Genomic DNA, 9,626 nt, shown 5'->3' with positions numbered 1-9,626 from the left:
TACTTCTTGTCCATTGCAACCCTTTTCTCATGTCTTCCAACCTACAGGGTTCTCGTGATGTTCCTTGTTCCTCTTTTTCTAAAGGAGTGTTTTCGACTTTGTTCACCTTCGTTGTATCCTTTCTCTAATTTGTTCAACCTCGCATGGTTCTTTGGTTTCACTCATTCATCAAAGAAGCAACTTAGTTTTACCTCTTCTCTTCCTCTTCCTTTTCCCTCCGGTGCCATCCTAGATCTCGGGACGAGATCCTCTCGTAGTGGTGGAGTGTTGTAACGCCCCAAGACCGGAGCTTTGGTTGCCTTCCAGGGTTTCCGGGTTTCGTCGTGTGTTTTGTTTGGTTCTTTGCATTCATCTTTGATTCTTGTGCATTGCATCATGTCATCATGCAACCCGTTTTAAAACTCTCTAAATAAATTGCATAGATCGTTGATCTATTTAAATTGAGGGAACGCACATGGTGGTTTCTCTTTAAAACATACCCTCCCAATATTTAGGGAGCTATTATAAAGTATTTCATTAATTTGGAATTATCCGCAACCCACTTGCATATAATCACATGACTTTTTCCCGCTTCAAGTTTGGTCCTCAAACTTTGCCCATATCTTCTTTCATCGCTTTCCCGATCTCCACAAAAATTCCAAACATTTTTGGACTCTCCAAAAATGTTTTTTTAATTCAAACTTATTTGAATCACATTCAAATGTGTTTGAGTGCAATCCTTTCAAGCGGTGCCAAATGCATTTTCTCGGAACGAACTTATTTTTATGAGTCCGGGAGATTTAACCGCATGCCCAAATTGTTTCTCTAACCCCTCCTTTTCTTTTTTTCTCTCCTCTCTTTGCTTTCTGTTAAAGGGAATTGACAGAGAGAGAGAGAGAGAGCAGAGCCTAGCCGCTGGCCACTTGGGCCTCCCACCAGGCCCATCCATTCCCGCAGCCAGTCCTACCTCCTGGGCCGGTCACTAAGGCCCACTTCTCCCGTAACCTAGCCTCTCCCGAACCCCTCTGCCTCTCGATCCCCAACGCCACCGCCATCTCCCTCGCACGCATCCGGATCCCCATCTCCCTCGATCTCTCTTTCACGCACGCAGGTGCATCCTCTCCTTTCCTCATCCCGCGCGTCGCTCCTCCTCTTCTCGCTCTCTCCCTCACACAGCGCTGCCAACCTCTCTCATCCCCCTCGATTTGATCCCCTCACCCCCTCCTAGCGCTGCCGCCAGGGCACCGCGCCCGACCCTACGCCACCTCGTCGCGCCGGCCGGCCACCGGAGTTGTAGCTGGCTGCCACCCCACAGCTCCCTGCCTCCTGCTCCCTCATTGATTCAGTTCGAGAGGAGCTCGAACCCCAAGCCGACCCCGAGCGCTTCCTCGGAACGAGCACGCCCCTGTCCGTGTCCTCCTGAGCGCAAGACAAGCAGCGCCGCCACCGGGAATGGACCCATCAGCTCTGGGTTCGTCTAGCTCTGTCCCTGCCGGAGCTGTGCCTGAGCTCCTTGCCTCGTCCGCGCTGGAAGCGGCCTCCCCCGCCCCAGCATCGTCGCCGGCCACCACCAGCATCTCCAGCACCGCCTCTTGCTGGTCACCTCCACCCCTGGACCCGCTGGTCCGCCTCGTCACCGAGCCGTGCACCTTTGGCTGCTTCCCGCCGCACCACCGCCTCCTTGCTGCTGCACTCCTGCACCGCCCGTCGCCATCGACCCCTCCACCTGCGTCCTGCAAGTTCTCGCCGCTACCCGAGCGCCCCTGTCCTCGAGCACCTAATGGTTTTGGATCCAGTCAAGCGCTCTGACCTGCCGCTGCCATGGCCTTGAATCCTTCTGGCTCTGTTGTTTTCACGGAGCTACTGTTTCATGGCCACAAATGAGACCCATCGGACATCACCAAGACCCGCTGCTTGGACTAGAACGGTGCCGCTCCAGGCCATCACACGGTACAACTACGTTGAGAGAACCCGAATACGCCGAGACTCGGGCCGACAAGAACCACGACATCCGTCGATTGCCAAGTACCCCTTCGTTTCGTCGAGACCGGCAAGTCCGAAGACCCCAAGTACCACGACAACCTCGAAGGGATTCAACTCCGTCAAGTTCCTCTAACGATGACCCGAACGGCTACGAAACGCGTACCACTACTGTCGCCGAAGACCCGTGCAACGGAACCGTCAAGTTCGACTACCTTCGTGTGTACCTTTACTTCCCACGATGATCGTGTACAACTACCATCCCGTGCATGTCGCGAAGTACCTCTTCGAAACGACCGAGTACCACTACCGTCGACCCTCGAAGACCCCGCGGACGACAAGTTCCTCGTTGTGACCCCGAACACCTACGGAGTGTGTACATCTACGAAACGAGAACAACTACTTCCTCTACTTTGCACCGAACGAGAACCGTCCCGTTTGCACGCTTCGAAGGTATAACCCCGAGACGACGCTCGTGAAATAATGAATGCATGTTGTATGAGATGCACCCTTGTTTTGCCTCGAGTCTGAACTATCGGTGCACGTTGCCCCTCTTTTGCCTTGCCACCGACATGTGGGAACCCGGTATCCGGGAGCGCCCCACCATCTTTTGCACGCATCCACACACTTCCCATTTGCATCGGTATCTCAATCGAGTACCGAAACCGGAACGTTGCCGTGGCACCGCTATCGTTGCCGTGGCACTGCTTTTCTTTCCACCATGGTGACAAATGCTTCAGAATGCTCTTGTCAACTTTTAATAAAAATTGCATAAACTTGCACTTATCATCCACATCATGATAACAACATTTAGAATGTTTAAAATTGTTGTTGCATTAAATTGCTAATGCATATGGGGATTTACCAGATTTGTTGTTTGTTCTATCCGGCCCCATTTAAATTGTTTAAATGGTATAGTTTTGTTATGCTTCACCTTTTGCCATGTTAACCAACATTTAATATTGTTGAGTACCTAACCGAGAGAGAACTAAATAAGTCATGTGGTGTTTTCTTCAATATGCAACTCAGTTGCATATTGAGCTCCACTTAATATGTAGTGTTGTTTGTTGCACTTTGCCATGCCATGCATATTTAAATCGGACATGCATCATATTTGGTTGTGCATCATGCCATGCTTATGTGGTGGTTGTTTTACTATGTTGTTTGCTTCTTTCCGGGTTACTTCTCGCGTTAGCTTTGGTTTCGTTCCGGAGTTGTGAGGATTCCTTGGACTACGTCCGTTTGTCTTCTTCGTGGACTCGTTCTTCTTCCTTGCGGGATCTCAGGCAAGATGACCATACCCTCGAAATCACTTCTATCTTTGCTTGCTAGTTGCTCTCTCTATTTCTATGCCTATGCCGCGATACCTACCACTTGCTATATCATGCCTCCCATATTGCCATGTCAAACCTCTAACCCACCTTGTCCTAGCAAACCGTTGTTTGGCTATGTTACCGCTTTGCTCAGCCCCCTCTTATAGCGTTGCTAGTTGCAGGTGAAGATTGGAATTTGTTCCTTGTCGGGAACATGGATATTTGTTGGGATATCACAATATCTCTTATTTTAATTAATGCATCTATATACTTGGTAAAGGGTGGAAGGCTCGGCCTTATGCCTAGTGTTTTGTTCCACTCTTGCCGCCCTAGTTTCCGTCATACCGGTGTTATGTTCCTTGATTTTGTGTTCCTTACACGGTTGGGTTATAATGGGAACCCCTTGATAGTTCGCCTTGAATAAAACTCCTCCAGCAAGGCCCAACATTGGTTTTACCATTTGCCACCTAAGCCTTTTTCCCTTGGATTCTGCAGACTCAAGGGTCATCTTTATTTAAACCCCCGGGTCAGTGCTCCTCTGAGTGTTGGTCCAAACTAGAGCACCGTGCAGGGCCATCCCTTGGCAACTTGGGTTACGTCGGCTCCTGTACGCTTAGCTTATCCGGTGTGCCCTGAGAACGAGATATGTGCAGCTCCTATCGGGATTTGTCGGCACAGCGGGTGGTCTTGCTGGTCTTGTTTTACCATTGTCGAAATGCCTTGTAACCGGGATTCCGAGCCTGATCAGGTCTTCCTGGGAGAAGGAATATCCTTCGTTGACCGTGAGAGCTTGTGATGGGCTAAGTTGGGACACCCCTGCGGGGATTTGATCTTTCGAAAGCCGTGCCCGCAGTTATGGGCAGATGGGAATTTGTTAATGTCCGGTTGTAGAAAACCTGAAACCTTAACTTAATTAAAATGCATCAACCACATGTGTAGCCGTGATGGTCTCTTCTCGGCGGGGTCCGGGAAGTGAACACGGTGTTGGAGTTATGCTTGAATGTAATTACTCTAGGCTCACTTCTTGATCATAGATTCTCGACCATGCCTTTGCCTTCTCTTCTCGCTCTCATTTGCGTACGTTAGCCACCATATATGCTAGTCGCTTGCTGCAGCTCCACCTTATGCCTTTTACCCTTCCTATAAGCTTAAATAGTCTTGATCGCGATGGTTTGAGATTGCCGAGTCCCCATGACTCACAGATTACTTCCAAAACCAGTTTGCAGGTGCCGATGATACCGTGAAGGTGACGCAACCGAGCTCAAGGAGGAGCTCTATGAAGTTCATGTTCGTTATGTTGTTCCGTTTCCAGTTGATCAGTAGTGGAGCCCAGTTGGGGCGATCGGGGATCTGTAGCATTAGGGGTAGTCTTCTTTTATTTTGGTTCCATAGTCAGACCTTAATTGTATCTGTATGATGTAATGCTTTATTCATGTATTGTGTGAAGTGGCGATTGTAAGCCAACTATGGTATCCCTTTCCTTATTCAGTACATGGAATGTGTAAAGATTACCCCTCTTGCGACATGCCTACTATGCGGTTATGCCTCTAAGTCGTGCTCCGACACGTGGGAGATATAGCCGCATCGTGGGTGTTACACCCATCTCTTCCATTCCAGAGCACATGGCAATTTCCAGATCTTGTTATATTCTGCTTCAGTTTTTTAAATATGTTTGGGCATATGATTCCTGACCATTTCAAACACTTGGTAATGCATTCTTGTATCCTCACCATAATTTTGCATCTTATCCACTCCATCATAGATATAATAGGTAGATATCTTGATTCCATAATCCAGTTGTTGAATAACTCACACATATTATTGTCAACTGAATCACAGTAGCTTCCCAGCTTCATGTAAGCCCTACTCCAGTGAATTGGTTTTGTATTCATCATGTCCTTTGCTCCTTCAACTGTGAATTGAGCCAACCGTGCTCTGTTATAGTTGAATAGAGACCCGTTAGGAGCCTTTGCACATCTCCAGAATCTCTTTTGCAAATCTTTGTCATTATGTTTTTTCTTCCAGTTGGAGTAAATGTGCCTTGCACACATCCTATGTTATGCTTTTGGAGGAATATCCTCTATAGCCCCTATTAGTCCTTTCTGCTGGTCTGAGATGAACACCCATCCATCCCCTTGATTACTGATTTTGAGGTCTCTGTTTAACTTCTCAACAAACCAGAACCAGGACTCATATGTTTCTTTTTCGACTACAGCCCAAGCTACAGGGTACATCTGATTGTTGGCATCTCTTCCCAAAGCAACAAGTAGCTGACCAAAGCAAGCACCTTTAAAGAAACAACCATCTAGTCCTATAACCTTTCTGCAGCCAGGAAGAAATCCTTTTTTAATAGCACCAAAGCACATGTAAAACCTCTCAAAAACATGCTCATCATCCTTCACATCATCTGCCAGTTTGATAGCAACAGTGCTACCTGGGTTAGTTCTCAGCAATTCCAATTGGTAGTAAAAAACCAAGGAATATTCTCCTTTAGTGCTATCTTTGTATTTCTCCATCACTAATTTCTTGGCCCTTTTGCATTGTGCAATAGTGACATCTGCAAACATGTCCTTCAAAACAGTTTGCTTCAAGTTTTCTAATTTCCATGTTGGATTTGCTTTAACAAGGCTGCATACTTCTTAGCAATAACAACAGATGTCACTAATTTGTTGTCTCTTCTTGGAATACAGTGATGCTCATCGACAAATGTTGAGACTTGCAACCATTTGTGCCTAGTTGTCTTTGATGCATAAATGAACCACTTACATCCAGGCCAAGAACAGTATGCTCGGACTTTGTCATGTTCATCTTTGCTGAACAACAAATGCCTGTGAGTTTTAATTCCATATGAAATCACTGCTTTCTTCATGTGCTCTCTGCTTCTAAAAACCATGCCAAGCTGAAAGTTGGGTTTTTCAGCTTTTTTATCAAATCTAGGCCATATGCTCTTCCTTCTAACCATAGTGGTACCTCCTTCTCCATCACTTTCTTCATCATAAGAGAAGTCATCCTCATCAGAGTCAAAATATGGAGTTTCAAAACCAGCATCGAAATCATCATCAGATTTACATTGCACTTTATTTTCTTGCATTATAATTCCACTTCTCCGCCCAAGCTTATTAGCTCTCTCATTCCTCCTAATCTCTCTTGCAAGCTTTCTCAGTTCCTCTGCCTCCGAATCCTCTCTAGAACTACAATCAGGTATTGGCTCATATTCACTATCCTCTTCATCGGATTTGTCAACAGGAGGTGCTTCTGCTGCTGGAACATGTTCAGTTGATATATCATTATCTGCACCAACTATTGCAGCAACTTCTTTCTCTGTTTCAGTAGCTCTTACATCAAACTGTCCCACTATTTCAGATGTAGTTGCAACAGATTGTGCTACTGTTTCAGTTCCATTTGCAGCAACCGCCCTTCTTCTTACTTCCATCTTAGGAGGTATAACAACTTCAGTTGCACCAAAGTGTGCCTCCAACTCAGTTGGACTTGCAGCAACTTCTCTCTCTGTTTCATGAGCAGATGATGCACTAACTTGAGCTTTTTCAGCAGCACTTACCATCTCATCAACCATTTTAGTGTCAACAACTTTCACACTAATAAGTGGTAATTTTGTCCCTTTGTGCCTAGAGTAAGTTTCTCTTACATTTACTGACAACAAACCTGCATATATGTCAAATTGCTCATCACCTACACATATGTCAAACTGCTCATCACTACCAGATAGCATGGTTTGGTCTTGGTGCATTTCTTTATCACAGGGAAAGTGCTCCTGCTGAATTGGCGTGTTCATTTCTTCAACAAAAACATCAGCATAACCACCACCTTTTATTCCAATGGCCATCCTCTTCACCGAATCATCATCCGACAGGAACATAAGACCATCACTGACTTTTTTTCCTGGAAGTAACCAATGTAATTTATAGCTGTAAGTACCTCTGCAGTGACCTCTTTCCACTTGATGAATATCTTCTGCATAGTTACATAATTCTCTATAGGACAAATTATCCCTTGGAATGAACATCTCTGCCACCAATTCACCAATGTAATCCAACTTTTCGTCCACTTGCTGAAATGATCCATAGTAATGAAACTTGACAAAGAAGTTTTCCAATGGATCGGGACCAGGAGAACCTACAAATTCAGACAGGAAGAATCGACATTCAGAAAACAAATAAAGTCGAATCTTTAGCTCTGACCATACAAAATTCAGGAAAGTATGTACAGGAAAAAGTAACATTCAGTCAAGCATGGCAGATCATTTACTCTGCATTGAAAGTATGTATCGTGCAACTTTAGTTCATTCAGGCAAAATATGTCCACTTTTCTCCTAAACCAAACAGGAAAAATATCTACAATAAATTCAGACAAATATGTGCACTGAAAGTTCATTCAGCCTCATTTACTCTGTAGGAGAAAGTGCAAGTTTTCCTACACCAAATTATCTTGAAAGGTCGCTCCTTTCCCTACCAATTCTCCTTGCATTCAAAGTTCAGTCAGCCCCACTTTTTTCTGAACTATCATAGGAACAGGGCAACCACCCACAACAAATTCTCCCATTTACTCTGTAGGAGAAACAGGGCATAAGATAGAGAGAGATATGGCCGTCGGTTCCCAGATATGGCCACTTTTTTCCGAACTAACATAGAAAGCAGTTGACAAAACAGGGCATCAATCAAAAAGCCACATCTACCCCTAAAATTGTAGCACTAAAGCGCTCAATTCCCATCATATGAACCCATGCCTCTACAACACACGCGATTCTGCCGGCGCTCGCGATTCCGTCAGCGAACGACACCTGAACCCAAACAGAGGAGCAGCAGAGATGGAGGGAGACGCACCTGGACACATGGTTTGGTTCCGCCCGCTACGGATGAGCGACAGATGAGGGAGGCGACGACGGACGGCGCATGCGATTGCCAAGCCCTAGCGAACGAAAGAGGGGAGGCGATTCTTCTAGAGGCGGAGCTCTGACGAAGAAAAAGGGAAGGAGACGATAGAAAAAGGAAGAAACGAGACAACCATCTGACTAATGGGACCCACACTGGCCTACTCAGCGTTCTCTGCCCAGTCAGCGCCTAATCAGAATCATGGGCGCACATAAACCGCTCAAGGGGGTTATTAACCCGGTTTGAGTAATTTCAGGGTGTTATTTATCCCGGTTTTGAGTTCAGGGGGGTATGTATCCCAAAGAGTGGATTTGAGGGTGATTTGTATACTTTTTTTTTTTTGAACAATCTGCTTGACTGTTTCCACCCAATCCAGTCCTAGCCATGAGGCCGAAGGTTATCTGGGCCGGGAGCCCGGGAACAACTCAGATTCGCGCCCGCCCAAACCTTCAGATAAGACCCACTTGAGCCCTACGCCTCCCCACCGGAGCCGGAGCCGGAGCCGGTGCGCCGCCGCCCACTGCGAGCGCCCTCGGCCCTCCCCGCGGCCAAGGAGATCCTGCTCCTCCGCCGAGCAGCAGTACGAAACCCCCTCCCTTCTCCTCCACCCATCCCACTTGAATCCCACTCCCTCTCGTGCGAGCTACTCAATTTGTCTGGATTGGATGTTACTGTACTACATAAGCAGTCCTAGTGCCAGGAGGCCACTTGAAAAGAAAAGAAAAACCAAGCGCAAATTCATTAGTTTTATTCGGCAATCTTTTACTTCAAGCTTAGTCGGCTGTCATCCGTATTATTCCGGCGTACTATTTCATACCAAATCCGAAACAAAATTTCTCTTGATTAGCCGCGATGGCTGGGTTTCAGAGTGCCATTTGTGCCTGGATGCTTTATCTGAAGATAATTGCGGTCATGTAAATTCCAAATTTACTGCTGAGAAATCAGTTTCATGTGCCAGAGCCCAGAGGCACACACCCTAGATAGTCTGGCTGACAGTGTACTGGCCTAAACCATAAGAACAAATTTTGAGCTTCAGTAAATGTGAATCTGTATTGTCTGTGTCAGTTTATCTATCTGATTTTCATGTTTGTTTGCTGAATTAGGACGGGTGAACATGGGACCGCAGAAGAACAGGTAGGCCGACCAGCAATGCCGTGGATTCACCTGAGGATGTTTTGAAGGAGAATGTTAGCCCGGCCAACTAAGGAGTCTGATGAGCACTGAAGACAATGGATACGTAATTGGAGATACAAGCTTTGACTCATTAGCCTATTTGAGCGCCTCCTGTATTTTTCCATATATGTTCCATGTTATATTATTTCACCAAGTCCCTTTATTTTTCCATTGGACAGATGCACGATCGATTTGCTGGCTCCAACTTAATTGTAATATGCACAAAACCAACCAAACATTTGAGGTGAGATCACCAACAACAACTGCAGTACTTCTACTCAACCAGGCCCCT

The 9,626-nt window shown here is 46.2% G+C and overlaps 1 long non-coding RNA gene and 2 pseudogenes across 1 annotated transcript; 1 reads left to right on the top strand and 2 right to left on the bottom strand.

Moving 5' to 3' along the window:
- Window positions 1–4,819: 4,819 nt before the first annotated feature.
- LOC147982301 (uncharacterized) lies at window positions 4,820–5,839 on the bottom strand (annotated as a pseudogene).
- A 29-nt stretch (window positions 5,840–5,868) lies between these two features.
- On the bottom strand, window positions 5,869–7,355 carry LOC147982300 (uncharacterized; annotated as a pseudogene).
- A 1,246-nt stretch (window positions 7,356–8,601) lies between these two features.
- Window positions 8,602–9,525, top strand: LOC147982299 (uncharacterized). The gene is made up of 2 exons (XR_015600026.1): window positions 8,602–8,741; window positions 9,265–9,525. It is a non-coding gene; the product is annotated as an uncharacterized LOC147982299 (long non-coding RNA).
- The last annotated feature ends 101 nt before the right edge of the window (window positions 9,526–9,626 follow it).

This window comes from Triticum urartu, chromosome 3A, assembly GCF_056163025.1.
Source record: "Triticum urartu cultivar PI428250 chromosome 3A, HENAU_Tu73, whole genome shotgun sequence".
Classification (NCBI taxonomy): Eukaryota; Viridiplantae; Streptophyta; class Magnoliopsida; order Poales; family Poaceae; genus Triticum; species Triticum urartu.
This window is presented reverse-complemented; position numbering and strand designations above follow the sequence as displayed.